The following is a 17301-nucleotide window of genomic DNA, read 5'->3' as shown; positions in this document are numbered from 1 at the left end:
TGTCGGTATTTGAACCCAGGCATCTCCTTACAATGAACCGCATGCTCTCCGAATTTATCCAGGCAGGCCTTACGGCAGATCGGACATGTTTCGTCTTCGGGGTACATTGGGACCATCAAACGGTACTTAAGAATGGCCCTATACTCGACCGCAGACATGCTTTGGCCCAAGCCATCAATCGGGATAACGGTCAGAAAATCTTGGGCATGAGGACCTTGTAAGCATTCAAAAACCGCCTTCTGTCGGGGGGACAATCCAAAAACTTCTCCCAGGCTCTGAGCGATTTTTCCAAAAAGGGCATTCGCCAAAGTTTTTTGAGGCTTTGGTGGGGCGGTGTCCATATTAGAGAAACCGCCAATGTCAAAGTCTGGGAGAGCGCCATTTAGGCGTTCCAGGGCCTGCACGTAGTCTGGGTCCAGGTCGACAACTCCGCTGTTCCTTAAGATGTGATTCTGTAGCTTCCAAGACTGAGCCCTCGACGCTACAAAAGCGTAAACCCCGACATCATGAGCCGAAAGAAGGCCTAAACCCCCTAAGCGCATCGGTAAAGATGCAAGTCGCCACTGAAGATCACCAAAGAACGGGCCTCCACATACAACTATGTCTTCGATGGCTTCTCGTAGCCCCTTATCAAAACAGGATACCGCATCATCCATCATATGGGGGTGGCAGGTTCGTAACCCAAAAAGCAACTTAGCAACCCCCATGCAAGACCTAAGCAGGAGGAGTTCGCTCTGGGGATCCCTAAGGCAAGGCAAGAGTTTCATAAGATCAACCGCACGAGATGCTCTCCGCCTCGCCAACTCCTTAATAAAGTAGGGATCTCGACTAACAGCCCCTCCAAGGAGCTTTACCCCTCTCTCTGGTCTACCAATCCCACTAGGGAAGAGCCCATCTTTGACTTTCACCCCGTTACACGTTGGCCAAAAAACCTCGGTTTTCTTAATATTAAGTTGCAGCCCCAATGATGGCCCTTCCGAGTTGATAATGTCTAGGGCTTTAGCGACTTCGTTGGCACCACCAATAATAGTCCCATCATCCAAGTACCAAGCATGAAATGGGAGGTTACAGTCATTTTGTACCCGGAGAACAAGAGGGTGTAATGCTAAGGCAAAGAGGAGGGGCCCAAGGGGGTCTCCCTGCTGAACCCCAGTAGTAGCCCCTATACAGTTATCATCAACGTACAACCTAGCCGGCTGGGCATAAAGGAACTGGACCCATAGATAGATAGACGGGCAATGATGATGAACCTCTCGGAGAAGAGCTGTGCGGTCGACCATATTAAAGGCGTTGGAGAAGTCCACGGTAAGCATAGCTAAAGAGCCGTCCGCGTGAAAGGAGTTAAGAAACCGGTTCGCGCTGTGAAGCACCGCCTCTGCCCCATTAGGGGTCCCCACCCCAAACTGAAAGTCCCCTAAATACTGAGTCATTTCCTTCCCAACCATCTTCATAGCCACTTTAGAAACCAACCTACGCCAGATAGCCCCCACAGCAATGGGCCGAATTCCATTATCCGGCTTTAATAAAGGGGTAAGGGGGGCCGAAGCAATAAACTCAGCGAGCACCTTGGGGCACAGACCCCCTAGCCATAAGTTGACGACATCAGTGATGGCTGAGAGCAGACCCATGGAAGTCACTGATCCCTCACCACTAAGAGCGTCCAACAAGTGTTGCGCCCGCAACCCGTCTCTCCCGCATGAGGTCCCTTTAGGAAATGATCGGATACATCTAAGCACACAGTCCCCATCCACAGAGAGAGTAGGCAGGACGACAGAGCTAGAAGGCAAGGACGGAGGCGGCACCACTGGGTGTTTATCAATGAGGGCTTTCATGGTTGAATCTCCGAGAGGGGCAACCCCACTTGAGCATAAAACCTTGACTGCAGCTGTGAAATGACCATCCTTGACTTTCCTGAGACATTGTTTAATATTAAGGCTGTTTTCAGAACCCTCCTCCCCTCCGACCTCTCTTTTAGAAAAAATGCTCCCCCCCACGTTATCAAAGAGAGAAAGAACCAAATCAGCAAAACCAGATCCATCTTTCCACACCGCAAGTGCTTGCTGAATGCTACTACATTGCAAAGACTTTCGATTCCCTGACCTGCGTTCCTGCCTAGTGGAAGGTTTCACCACCCTTAAAGTACAACGCGGCAACAAAAGTAATTTGACCCAATTCTCAATCGAGCCTGGTGAAACCACTACCTTGCGTAAAGCGCATGCCAAAGTCTGAGCAAACGCCAAACGACAACTTGGGGGGATGCTCTTAACCGTTTGAATGGGAAGGGAGAAAACCCGTTCCAAAAGGGATACATCCCCAACCACTCCTACAGATGGACTTGGGTCCATATCCACAGACACACGATTAGGTTTCTGGATCCCAACAATGAATTCTCCAGCATCTCCAGAATCCACAGAAAAAGAATAGACACCATCAGCATGCTTGCACCCCCTGCTAAGGGCATGCAACGTCATGCACCTCCCACATAACCATTTATCCCCCTCCCGAAGGGCTTCCCCAACATCTATAAACAGGTCCAAATCCTTAGAGATAGCGTCTTTTAAAAGGTTCTTCCGAGTATCCGTTTTGAAATGGGTACTTTGCATGTGCTCAATTAGGCGGAAAAACCCCGAGGACCCAGGTCTACCATCCTTACACTCGTGGAAATGCTTAAAGGGGCATGGCCTTAAACCGTAAGTGGAGCTAGGACCAAGCCCTCCTGCATTTACGTTTCGAATTCTTTTTATGGTAGCCATGTACACACGAGAACAGAAACAAACAAATCACAAAAGACACCGGACCCCTAAAGACCCCGACTCGAGATGAGTTAGAGCAAGAAACAGAGACCAAACCCCTCACACTCGAAGGAGGGGAGCAACTACGGGTTGCTCACCCCCATCTAGCACCCCACAAGTCCAAAACTCAAAACTGAATAGAATTTGACAACCGAATTATCAAACTACATAAAAATCTTTCGATTGTTTATAGGATTAATGCTTTAAACTCATTATTTTCTCTCAAAAAGTATCAAATCCATTATTTTAACAAGTTTTTTTTTAAACCCAAACATTTCAAATCCAAAGTAAAATCGAAAACAAGTATCCATACGTAAAACCTAAAACAAAAACAGGTCAGTTTCCTAAAATAAGAAAAAACAAAATCATGGTTTTAATTTAGTTCAAGTCCAAAACTCAATCAAACCTAGCCATAGAAACCGTACTCGATCCGTTACTCTATTGATGTACAGAAATTGAACACGGGTAAAATATGGGTAAAGATTTTAATGACATACATTATTTACGTGTCATCAATAACAATACTATCGACATATTTAATACAAATTTTTCATCGAAAACTATAACTTGATTTATTATAACTAACAAAATTATATGTCCTTGTAATTTTTACGTCTTATCGAGTTGGTGAGATTTATTCTAATAGATACCATTATTCTTTGTATCATCAATATAATAATGGTTGAGTCTAAGAATAAAACCCGTTGAATATATAGTCATGAAGTAATGTCGTGTTTGGTATGTTTTTACAACATGGAACAGTGTTTTACACCTAACAAATATTGATGAACTCGAACCAAAGTCAAACTTGTCACTTTTAAGTTGAATCTTAATTCATTATCCACTAATTGATAGGCTGCATCAAACATATATAATGCCTAACTAGTTTTTAGTATACTATTTTATTTTTTTAAAGTTGCACTTCTTTTTCGGTTTTTTAGTATTTTAGAACACCAAAAATTGGAATAACTACAAGGATTTTAGTTTTGATCTTACCAATATTGAATCACTAGAATCATATATGATTCCTTAACACGTTTTAATTACATAAATCTCTTAAGATTTCAACTATAAGACAGAAATGTAAGAAATGTTTGAAACTAAAATTTTGATTTGTGTTTTGAATTCAATGACTAATACACACTAATTCTAAGACTAAATCTACAATTTTGTTCATGACTTGAACCTTCAATTAAATGAGAATGAAAATCTTTGATACATACACAAATACTGTTCAACCACATGCTCGTTGATATTATAAATTAGGGTCGAGTTGGGTCCTAACAATATATGCAAATTTTTATGTGGTTATGAAAAGACAAACTTTAATAGTATGTAACTATATGTATACTAGTTTGATCCTCCTGTGTTACGAGAGTTTATTTAAAGTTTTGTTTTTAATCGTTTTGTTATTTTATGATGATTTTTTAACGTAGTTCTGGTTTAATTTAATACATATATATTAGTTTGTTATTATATTTTTTAACGTTTGGGTTTTATTAGTTGAGATGTTTAGGTTTTTTAGATTTTTAACGAATACAAGCATGTTGATTTTTTTTAAATGTACAAACATGAACACAAATATTTGTCTAATGAAAAAGGGGGCGTTGATGTAGTTGACCATGGTGGGTAGTATCGGAAGTTACCGACGAGGCGACGATGGAGATGATAAACCAGCAACGGAGAACATGCAAATAATATAAATTAAATTAGGGTTTGATGATGAAAGTGCTTATCAATAAATTAGATCTTATAACCCATTTGAGAGCTTTTAGAGTTGGTAAGACCTATAACCCGTGAAAATTATTCTTTGATGATTAAGGGGTTATTTTACAAATAAATGAGATGTTACAACCCGTTAAAGGGTTATCCGGGTTTGGTGAGACCAATGACCCGTGAAAATTATTGTTTGATTATGAAATAGCTTTACAAATAAATGAGATGTTATAATCCATTTAAAGACTATCCGGGTTTTGTTAGACCCATACACGCGAATTCGGGTCAAATGCATGAGAAACCTTCATTTATAAATTAAGCAATCTGGTGGCTCTAGAGAATGGGGGAACAACCTGAGAGCGGCACCTAGGATTTTATGATAGACAATTATATAGACAGTTAGATATTTGTGAGCAACATATTTTTTATATTTTTTTTACAATACTAATCTTATAAATAAACTAAAATGAAAAAAAAATAGAAGTTGATTAACTAGTAATGGTTTCCTTGTATCTTTGTTGTTCCCTCATGAAGTTTTCCCGTGTTTATATAACGTACAAATAACATTTATCATACAAACAGTATCAAGAGAAGAGAAAAAAATTGTGTGGTGACATTTTCGTGATTACGCTACAAACAAAAATACAAGTAAAATAACAATAAGTATGCTATACTTTACAAATATCATAATTACAATTACTATACTTAAGTATGTTGTAGAGTAATTACTATTACGCACACTACACCTCTACGTATATGTAAAGTAATTATTATGGCTCTACTAGTATTTTGCTATAGCGTGGAAAATAAAATCAGGCGCTTCGTTTTCTACAATTCAATTCGCATTCTTCTCACATAAAACTGATTTTTTATGTTGTGTAAAGATGAATATTGGTTTTAAAATATCACATGGATTAGAATTTTGTATGTTCAAACATTCTTTATTTGAATATAGTGAAATTGAATTGGCTTTATAAACTTGCTAACCACCTTTAATTACTATATATTTTGTTGGTTTCGTTAAGTTCTATTTAATTGATCAATTTCAATAATTTAGGCATAGTTAAGCAACCCCATATTTGACTATTTCAACATCTTTGCTCTTGGTTCTTTTTCACCAGACATGTAGCTTGAAAGGTGACATTTTGTATGTGCCAACCTGAAAGAACAAGTATGTAGTTGATTAGTATTTTTTGGGAAAAAAAAGTGAAGAAATTATTATCAAATTGTAGAGCTCTTAGCCATCGACCTTTGCGTACCGAAAATGCTCCACTGAGGACAATCTAGAGGGTCAATTGGTCGAGTTACAAGAAAGCTTCTCGATTGCATATATTGGTGAATCTTAAATCTGACTGCCTAGAGAGTCGTCAGACTCCAAAAAATAAGCAAATAAATTATTATCAAGTTGTAGAGCTCTTGGCCTTCGACCTTTGCGTGCCGAAAATACTCCACCGAAGACAATCTAGAGGGTCAATTGGTCGAGTTACAAGAAAGATTCTCGATTGCATATACTGGTGAACCTTAAATCTGACTGTCTAGAGAGTGATCATACTCCAAAAAATAAGCAAAGAAATTAAGTTGTAGAGCTCTTGGCCTTCGACCTTTGTGTGCCGAAAATACTCCATTGGAGAGAAACTAGAGGGTCAATTGGTCGAGTTAGAAGAAATTTTATGTATTGCATATGCCGATGAACTCGAAATCTGACTACCTAGAGAGTCATCGAGCCTGAAACTTCTTGTTGTTCCATCACTGAGTGGGTCAACTTTGTTTTTCATTTAATCAATGGGTCATACGTCAAAAAATATTCAGATTGTTCAAAAATCCGTAGTTATACATTCTACATAACCAACAATATGAAAAATGTTTACATAATTCTAAAATATCTCATTCTAATGAAACACAAACTTTAAAGATGTCCATTTTTCATCAATTTAATACCGATATCATAACAGACTTAACCCGTAATGCATCGCTGCAACACAACGAGTATACTTAAACTAGCTTGTAGTTAACTCTACTATTTTACACCTCTACACGCGAGGTAGCTTCAGGACTTGGTCACTTCACATGGCTTTCGATGTCGTGTCATCTCACCCACGTGGAATCACTTGCACCCAGGAGTACTAATCCACGTGCTCAAAATCCAATATTATTGATGTATTATTATGTATACATAAGATGATACTTTTGTTGTTAAGACTAAGATGTAAGGATTACAAATGACCACGTCAAGTTTATAAGCTCATTAAGATAGACATAAATGTTAGAAAAGTCTTGCAAATTAACAATAGTATTATTGTCATTCCTCTCATTATTTGATTACTATTTAATATAGATTGTCATAGGTCATGGCGTTTAGGTGCAACCATAAAACATGGTCAAAATCTAGTGTTTTATATTCTTAAAGCAACTTCAAACACGCTATTTAATCTTGTGGGTGAGATCCGTGGGAAGTCGCTTCCCGATATACATTTATCAACATGATAATAAACTGACAGAACTACCGATATAAGATTTAAATGACTAAAATTTTTTAGTTCGGATATGAAATTATTATTTTACAATTTGATATATGCAAGAGAAAAAGTTTTATTTAACTGACTCGTTTTCTTGTAACATTGCAACAACTAAACACATAACAAAGCACGAGCTATGTTAATAGATCATTCGACAACCAAGTGAAGTGTTGTTGAATTATGATTAAACAAATAAACCAATCTATGAAGTTGATAAATGCGCGTCGTACCAATAGATGAGCTACGATTTGATAGGAGTCCAATAATCGATGACTTACTTTTGTCACGAAAGGTTTTGTGTGATAGTGAGAACATGAGGGGTTTTTCTAGTATCGTAAAATGAAATATTGCTACTATAGATAAGCATCTTAATAACATATCAAAGAGACATAAGGAACTCTAGTCGTCATATATAAGGATCTTCAAGACCTTTTAAGCAAACATCTTTTCGAATGGTCATTATGGTTCATTAGCAATCATCAACTGAAATGCCACAACCTTTATAAACCGCGAATGCCAACGACCAACATGAACCACCTAACGCCCATGACATGTGAGCTGAAATTGGTCAAATGGAACTAGTAGTCATAACTCGTTCAAAGTATGATTCAAATTTACCATATGACATCCTAATTATTCCAATTAATATTCCCGGGTATTTTTGAACTAGCCCAATAGGTTGAAACCCAAATTATTGTAATTTTTGAATTAGCCCGATAAGTTGAAGCTCTTCAAACTTCACAATTGTACATGGGTTTTGTTAGGGGTGTACACGAGTGTGCGGTTCAGTTTGGTTATTAGTTTCAATTAAATTAACTGATCGGTCCTCGGTTAGTCGGTTTACTTTATTCGTTTATTTGTCGGTTTTCGGTTTAGTTTTGTTAATAATCAAAACCAAACTTATACTAAATATTTTGTTTAGAAATATATGAATCTGAAGCATGAATTGAAAATATAAATATATAAAATGAACAATGAAAGTTTAAAAGTTAAAAATATATGAAAATATTAATAGTTTGGGGGTTCGGTTAAATTTGGTTAACCGAGAATAAAAATAATAATAATAATAAGTTAATAACCCATTTTTGATTAATATCTGTTTGGTTTTATCGGTTTTCATTTCGGTTTCGATTTACTTTGCTGTTACCCTGTTATTGCTCACCCACCACCGACCACTTGAAATTGACGGACAGCTACTAACAAACCCTAAATCAATCTTCATTCTTCAATATTCAATAATCGCCTGTAAGTTATAAAATTGTATGATTCATTCTGGGTTTTGGATTGTGAATTGTAAATCTTACTCACAAATCTCAATTATTTGAAAGCATCGGTTAAAGTTACAATTTTTATTAATATTATTCACTCAGGCATTTCATCAAACACTTGGCAGGCATTGAACATTTGAACAATTGTAAGACACAGACCAAATGAGTTAAAGAACACCTGTGCTCTAGTAATTTGCAATGCTATATGGTAAACAAATAACAACATCCATCAACAAAACCCTTTTCAGATCACTATACATTCGACACAAAACCACGATTACTCAACCCGATACGCCAACGACAAAATTGGGTAGTTTTCTTGTAGTTGCTTCCATAGTGAAATCCTTATCCGAGCCCGGAGGCACCCGTAACCTTAACGATGAAGAAACGAGTCGGTTTCAGCTATCCGATTCGCTGGTTCTCGAAATTCTTTCACGAAACTCGCTTGACGCATCGACAAAGATTGATTTCTTCAAGTGGTGTTCGCTTCGGCGTGATTACAAACCCTCGGCTTCTGCGTACTCGCAGCTGCTCAAAACTTTATGTATTAGCCCGGTGGTGTATAAAGATTTAATCTTTTACTTTCTTTCCGCCATGAATCTCGAAGGCGTGATTCTTGATTCATCAACGTTCAAATGTTTACTAGATTCTTTCATAAAGTCCGGTAATTTCGACTCCGCGCTCGAAGTATTGGATCACGTGGAGAATATTATGGATAAGTTGAATCCGGATGTTTATAATTCGGTTCTTATTGCGCTTGTTCGTAGTAATCACTTAAATATGGCGGTGTTTACGTTCTTTAAGCTCTTGGATTCGATTACCGAGCAAGACGTTAGCTTTATCGATCTTGCTGCGTGTAACGAGTTGCTTGTCGCGTTAAGAAAGGCCGGCATGAAATCAGAATTCATAAATGTTTTCAACAAGTGTAGGGAAACGGTTAAAAGTTTCCCGGTTGATGTGTGGGGGTATAATGTGTGTATACACGCGTTTGGTAATTGGGGCGAGCTGAAAACTTCGTTGAATCTTTTTAAAGAAATGAAGGAAAAGAGTGATTCTTCGGTCCCGATTTGTGCACTTACAACAGTTTGATTCAATCTCTTTGTTTTAACGGGAAGGTGAACGATGCGCTTATCGTTTGGGAGGAGTTGAAAAGTTCGGGTCACGAGCCGGATGATTTTACGTATCGTATAATCATACAAGGTTGTTGTAAATGTTATAGAATGAACGATGCCACCAGAATCTTTAGTGAAATGCAGCATAACGGGTTTCGCCCCGATACGATTGTGTATAATTCCGTGCTTGACGGGTTTTTGAAATCCAGAAAAGTTACGGAAGCGTGCCAACTTTTTGAGAAAATGGTTGATGACGGTGTGCGGGCTTCTTGCTGCACTTATAACATATTAATCGACGGGTTGTTTAAAAACCGAAGAGGTCAAGCTGCGTACGCGTTGTTTGGAGAGTTAAAGAAGAAAGGTCGGTTTGTGGACGGGATCACTTATTCCATTGTCGTGTTTCATTTATGTAAAGATGGAATGATTGAAGAAGGTTTGGAGTTAGTCGAAGAAATGGAGTCAGGATTTGTTATCGATTTAGTTACGATAACGCATATTTTAAAAGCCGTTAACGTCGAAAGTCGAACGGATTTGACGGAGAGAATCTTGAAGCGTATTAAAAATAGTAATCTGGTTCCGTCTGTTCTCGAATGGAAGGCTAATATGGAAATGTTAACGAAAGACCCGAAAAACAGAAAGAAAGATTCCACGCCCATGTTTAAAAAAGGTGACTTTAACGAAATAATGCCGTTAATTCCTTCACATGAATCGGGCTTATCTTCGAGTAACAAACCTATAGACCCGTGGTCATCGTCGCCATACATGGATCAATTAGCCGACGAAGCAAAATCGCAGTCGGTTATTGGTTTCATCAAAGGGAAAGCGCGTTAATGAAAAAAGTGTTGATTCGTTTGATATTAATATGGTGAACACCTACTTATCGATATATCTAACGAAAGGAAAGCTAAGTTTAGCCTGCAAGTTATTCGATATATTCACTGATTTAGGTATTGATCCTGTGAATTATACTTATAATTCGCTAATGAGTTCGTTAGTGAAAAAGGGTTATTTAAGCGAGGCGTATGGAGTTCTTTCCGAGGTGATATCTGCTGACGTGGCAACGTACAATGTGATATTCCAAGCGTTAGGCCAGATGGGTCGGGCCGATCTGGTCGGTGCGGTTTTGAGGAAACTAACCGAGGGGGGGTTTCTTGATGTGGTTATGTATAATACTTTGATTAGTGTATTGGGAAAAGGTGGACGGTTTGATGAGGCGAATAGGGTGTTTGAGCAGATGAAGAAAAGTGGAATAAACCCGGATGTTGTTACTTATAATACATTACTTGAGGTTAATAGTAAAGCGGGCCGATTGAAGGAAGCCAGACGGTTTTTGAAGATGATGGTGAACGCGGGTTGTGCTCCGAATCATGTCACGGATACAATTCTCGAGTTCTTGGAGAAAGAAATTAAAAAAGAGAAAGAAAAAGAAAAAGAAAAGTGAGTACTTTTTATTAGTTTTTGGTTATTTGCATTATGCAAACATGTTTAGTAGGCCTTTAGTTGTAATAGGATGTTCTAACAACCTTATTTTGATAAGAATGATGGATCAGCAGTCAATTACAAACAATCAAAGTATAATGGTTGTATTGGTTTTTATTAATCCCAGCTATCATCTTTTGGTCATTGTTGGTCCCCGCTAATGAATTGACTGATAACCATCCCACCTTTTATTATCATATTTGTTCCCAACGGTCCTCGACTAATCGAATTCTAACGCCGTTAGTTTTAGGTTGCCGTTAGGGGTGCAAATGAGCCGAGCCTCGAGCTCGGCTTGTTTAACTTATACAAAGCTCGAGCTCGGCTCGTGAATAGATTTTTAAGCTCGGGCTCGGCTCGGGCTCGGCTCGGTTACTATTTATCAATTTTTTTTATATAAATATAATTTTTTATATATATTTTTTCTATTATAATATTTTATGAATAAATAACATACATTATTTAGTTATTTTTATTTATTTTTTCATAACATTATATATTTTAAATAATAATTCTTAAATATATATTTTTAAAAATTATATAAATGACAGGCTCGTTTAGGCTCGCGAGCCGGCTTGAGCTCGATAATTGAAGCTCGGGCTCGGGCTAGTTTATTAAACGGGCTTACTTTTAGGCTCGAGCTCGGGCCCGGGCTCGATTTAGCTTGGCTCAATCGAGCTTTTTAACCAGCCGATCTCGATTAGCTCGCGAGCAACTCGGCTTGTTTGCATCCCTATTTGTCGTAAACATGTTTTTGCCCGGAAAACTCAACATTTTCGTCCCAAACATAGGACCTTTAGGAACCTTTTTCTAGAAAGCCCCAATTATTGAGGTTGCCGAAACCCTAGAACCATCTTCGAATCGGTTGGTGGTGGTTGGTTGGTGGTGGTGGCAGGTTCAGGTGGTTAAGATTGAGTTTTCCGGCAAAAAATGTGATTTTTCGGGCCAAAACCATCCGTCCGACTTATAAGTAACGCCGTTTGGATTCCGTTAATAGCGGACCGAAATACATTAAAAGATAGGACCGTTATCAGTCAATTCGTGAGTTGTGACCGACAGCAACCAAAAAATGATAGTTGGGATTAATAAAAACCTATATAACATTTTACAAGTCCTGGATTATATTTAAATTTTAATACTTAATAAATAAAGATAAAAGAGCAATTCAGTTTGACTTTAAAGATGAAGAAGCATTTATGTTGTTGCTGTATAAAGATATAGAAAGAAAGAACATTAAGTGAATGTGTATGACTGTATGTATGTTGGACAATAATAAATGGTCCCATGATCATGGTCACATGTTGTCATTGGTTTTGTTGTGTTTCTCATGAGGTGGTGTTCTACAGTACAGTACAGTCTGCACCTCCATCAAATCTGATCTGAATCTCATGATCAAGTTTAGTTTGTCATAATGCATGAATCATGACTTGAAACTTATGTACATACATGATGTATGTATGTATGAGTGTGACATATAAATCGTAGTGAAAGCAACAAGTGTATACATGTATGACAGTATTTTACCTTTGGGTAAAGAATAGATGGATACAAAACATGGAATTTAGAGTGGACCGCTTGGTTTGTAATTGTTCATTGTGTGCTGTCCTCTAGTTTCTTGCCTCAGCCTCCATCGTTTTTAGTATATCTCCACCGTTTTTTAGCACGGTGACTTACTTGTGTGTTAGGCTATTGCACTCTTTAATTTAGAGATCCATGTTGCCTCTCTCTCTGGTTATATTATGTTGTCTTAGTCGGACTCACTTTAACTTCAGAGTTTTGAGTCTCCACCGTTAAAATGAAAGTAGTTATTTAAGTACTCTAATTGTTAGCTAAAAATACAGTCTTTTTATAAAATGTAATGCCTTGTTCGTTTATAACTTGTATTAAAAAAGTCCCCAAAAAGTATTAACTGAAAGCTCGGCTCCACCATATCAGTGTCACGTCACATACTCTATTATTTATATTCCCCTTTCCTTCCTTAAGGGATGTTGCTGTCTTTAATTTCTGTAAACCTTTTTATAAATAAATAGGAAGTAATTTTTTTCTTAAATAACAAAGTAAATTTATTTAAGAATACAAAGTTTTAATTTAACAAAAAAAACATGTTATTAGTAATAAAAAATAAAAAGAAACTAGATAATACGAGTAAATGAAAAATATAACAAAAAAAAAACATAGTGAAAGTGTGAAACAAATTTACCTCCAATGTCTTGTGATCTCCATCTTTTGTGTAGTATATCTTCATCGGTACGATAATTCATGTTCATATCCCTCAAAATACTACTACAATTCTTATTCAATTGGCATATGATGTAATCTCTTGATCCACTTTCTTGCACAAAATAACCCAGCACTCGTTTTTCAAAAACCATATGATCTTTGATAATTTCTGGTCACATGGTCTTTGGGAGCATGGATCCAAGCTATTGTCAATGCAGTCTCTTATTGATTGTTCCATGCTCTTGTGCTCTTCAAACTACTTGACTCGAGAACGAGATTGGGTGGTTTTGTGCTCTTGGCTAATGTTATGTTTGTAAGAATAAATGCGTATAAAAATAGTTTATAAGATTTGTATTTACAGGGTTTAAACTTTCCTTTAAAAGATAGAATATAGTCGTTGTCAACGGCTTGCTCGGCATAGCCCCCCCCCCCCTTCTTCTTGAAGCCACAAGCATGGGGTGGCATTCGTCGCTTGACTTCTTCGCCAATTTATCATCCCCTCCTCATTCTCGTGTCGACACCCTTCACCCTTAAGGTACCTAAAAATTGTATGTTAAAATCGTATAACAAGCTATCTTTTAGTAAAAGTAAAATAGGTTTATCATTTATGTCAAACATGTTTAAAATTCATTTTAAGTAAAAAAAACATTATAATACATTTGTATATAATGCTTGACATATATTACAAAAATTAGAAGAAAGTAAGTAGGACATAAACGTTTTATGCATCACATTAAAATTAAAATATACTATGTCCTAATTTTCTAATTTAAATTTTATAGCGAGTGTATACCTGTTTATATATACAAGTATACATCCAATGCTACTATAGAATACGTTATTAATATTAACCGCTAGAGTTGTTATAGAGATAGGAGATTCCTTAAATTCATAACATATTCCATTTCATGATGGAAAAAAATCCATTTTCTTAAATCGCTTAGAGTCTGGGAGAAGTTTTTGGATTGTCCCCCCGACAGAAGACGGTTATTGAATGCTTACAAAGTCCTCATGCCCAAGATTTTCTGACCGTTATCCCGATTGATGGCTTGGGCCAAAGCATGTCTGCGGTCGAGTATAGGGCCATTCTTAAGTACCGATTGATGGTCCCGATGTACCCTGAAGACGAAATATGTCCGATCTGCCGTAAGACTTGCCTGGATAAATACGGAGAGCATGCGGTTCATTGCAAGGAGATGATGCCTGGGTTCAAATACCGACATGATTGGGTGCGGGACGTTCTTTGGGACATCTTAAGGCGAGCTGGGATATCAGCTAAAAAAGAAGCCCCCGTAAACTTCCTTACCACGGAAGGGAGATCCACTCTACGACCGGCAGATTTGCTCGTCTTTGGTTGGGCTGGGGGAAAACACGCTTGTGTTGACCTCACAGGGGTATCTCCTTTAGCTGGTTTGAGGGATAATGGGTTTGTAGCTGGGCAAGCAATGAAAAGGACTAAAACGAAGAAGGTGGAGAAACATGCTAAAGCTTGCGAAGAGAACCAACATGTTTTTGTCCCTCTGGTTTTTGATACCTTTGGCTCCTTGGCACCGGAAGCTATCCGTTTCCTAACTAGGGTCCAAAGGGTTGTGCATAGCAATGTGTCGACTTCAAAGGGGCAGGGGTATATCTTTAGCAGGTTAGGGTTTGCAATTCAGAAAGGGGTGGCGGCGCAGCTTGTTGCCCGCCTACCTGCTATGTTGATGTAATATCTATTTTTTAAAATTGAAAAAAAATGATTGATTTGTTAATTTATAAAAAAAAAATTATACCAACTTTGATTCTGTGTAAGTGATAAATATATATTATCGAGTAGAGGATTGGAATATTCGAAAAATATGGTATTCTGGAGACGGTTTCTTCGGTTTATCTTCCCCATCACAAGGCCATAACATGGCATTGAAAATTGAAATTAGATTAAAGTGAGTGATACTGATGAAATGATCAGTTAGTAGTAGTCATCTCATGTGCCACAACCAACGAATTAAGTTTATAGGAATATATGACAACCAATTTTATATTTTATTCTTCATTTCTATTTCTTGTTTAGGTTTTGACAGAGCATATATAACAAGGTCTTTGGTCACGGACCGTTCGCTAGAGGTGTAAAAAAACAGGTTTTGTAACCGTAACAAATGAGGAACTAGTATGACAATAACCGGAACCGATTTGGAACCAGAACAGGTTTGGGAAAAAAATCTGTTTTGACTTATGTTGATTCAAACTGAAACAGTTTTGAAATAAAAAAAAATCGGTTTTGTACACCACTATTGTCGATGACATGTATGATGGTTTGCGTGATCAGGGGATGAGACAGGAAAACACGTGCTTTGTGGTCCGTGGAGATAGGGGCGTACATGCGTGGTTTGGTTTGGGTCGGTTTTTGAGATAAAATTGTACCAAAATCGGAGAAATTCAATTTCTGGATTTTAGAAAACGTTCAGATTGGGTCTTTCAGTTTTCGGATTGGGTCCGGGTTGGTTTCGATTTTTCCGGTTTTGTCATTTGAGGTTAAAAACTTTGGGGACGAAAATATTTTGGTCCAAAGTAATGAATTTAGGCCTAGATCATTTTGCTAAGTATTAAGTAATTGGTTATTGTACATTTGGGTTAAAGTATTTGAGTTGCATGGGTTTTACAAAAACATAAACAAAACCGTTGGTTTTTGTTTAGGTTCGTTTTTTTAGGTTTCAGATCGTGTTTTTTTTTTCCAGTTTCATGTGCATCCTTAAGTGGAGAGGAGAGAGCGGGATGAAGTTGGCGAGGAAAGTCTCAGGCAGCCTGACGTGGTGGTTCGAAAATATATCTCCCCGAAATATAGATGATCTTAGACTTGATATAATGTTTTGCAACAAAAGTTTTCTACTCGCTTAGATTTGAAAAAATAAAAATAAACTTAAATAATCAGTTTACCAACACTTTTAGAACTAGTTACGAAACTAGACGCTATTTGTGTGTCAAACAAAACCAACTATATTTTCTGGTAACCATTTTAATCATCTCCAAACAACCCATTTTCATAACCCAAAACCGACACCACCACTCAACATCTCCACCGTTAGCTATCGTAGCTGAGCATCTGAAGTACCACTTAGACTACCGAAGCCGACGAACGCCGCCACCGCCGCAACACCACCAAACACTGATGTCTTTTGCAGGTAGCCACAACCCCTCCCCATACTTTCGTATACAGACCGGTTCTAGTTATGTTTTGATATGGACTTGGGAAATCACTCTATCAGTGTCGTAAAATATGTAACCGCATTTATAAACAATGGAACTCTTCCCTCATGTTTAATGATAAACAAATCTTACATAATGATATGATTAAGTTTTTTTTTTCTGCTTATCAGTATTAACCGCACACCTCGGGTTGAACATGACTCACTAACGGTTTTCTTCGATATGTTATTTAGTTTTTAGTTATGTTTTAAAACCAACCACTTAGATAGCCCAACTCACCTACCTCATTATTTCATGAACTAAGTAGGTTGACTATCATGTTTAGAGTTACTTTAAATATAATCAGAAGAAAGTTGGATATGAAAGACTTAACTAAAAGTAAAACTATAGAATATTTCATAAATTTTACTTCTATTTAGCTAGTGCCTCAATATTTAAAACGTTGTTTAATATTGACCATATATTTTATAAACTAAAACTTTTATGAAATCCAAAGAAATATAGATTTACAAGCTATGCATTAAATCTGCCACTTTTCTCTCGGTCACTTTTCTCTCAGTAAAGTAATAACTAACATAATTATATGTTATTATATGTACAACTATAAATGAAAAAGAAAATAAAATAAAATAGATAAAATATGAAAATACACTTAGAGATTTTCATTCATAACATATACAGATTTACGTCCACCAAAATATGAATTTAATAGGTGGCATATAGATGCTAAAATATAAAATTAATGTGACTAATAATTAAGAGTTACAAGTCAAACCGTACATGACTAGAGTCTTAATTTTTTTTAATCATACAAAACACTAATACTTCACAAATTATAGATCTTTAAAAAAATATTAATTAATGTAAAGCTAAGTCTCATCAAACCTGAAATACTTGTAGGTCTTTACAACCCCTTAAAAGAACAAGTCTGATTCTAGTGTAAATTTTCATTTAAGGTACGGATCCTAACCCCTTCCTTATTGTTTCGTTTGTTATAAACCCTGTTGATATTATATAT

At 37.1% G+C, this 17301-nt stretch overlaps 1 pseudogene; it reads left to right on the top strand.

The window, feature by feature from the left end:
* Positions 1 to 8233: 8233 nt before the first annotated feature.
* LOC143584623 (pentatricopeptide repeat-containing protein At4g01570 pseudogene) lies at positions 8234 to 10845 on the top strand (annotated as a pseudogene).
* The last annotated feature ends 6456 nt before the right edge of the window (positions 10846 to 17301 follow it).

The sequence above is a fragment of the Bidens hawaiensis genome, unplaced genomic scaffold (assembly GCF_021521415.1).
Source record: "Bidens hawaiensis isolate Kalapana, Puna unplaced genomic scaffold, B.hawaiensis_p1.1 tig00033212_1, whole genome shotgun sequence".
NCBI classification, from domain to species: Eukaryota; Viridiplantae; Streptophyta; class Magnoliopsida; order Asterales; family Asteraceae; genus Bidens; species Bidens hawaiensis.
This window is presented reverse-complemented; position numbering and strand designations above follow the sequence as displayed.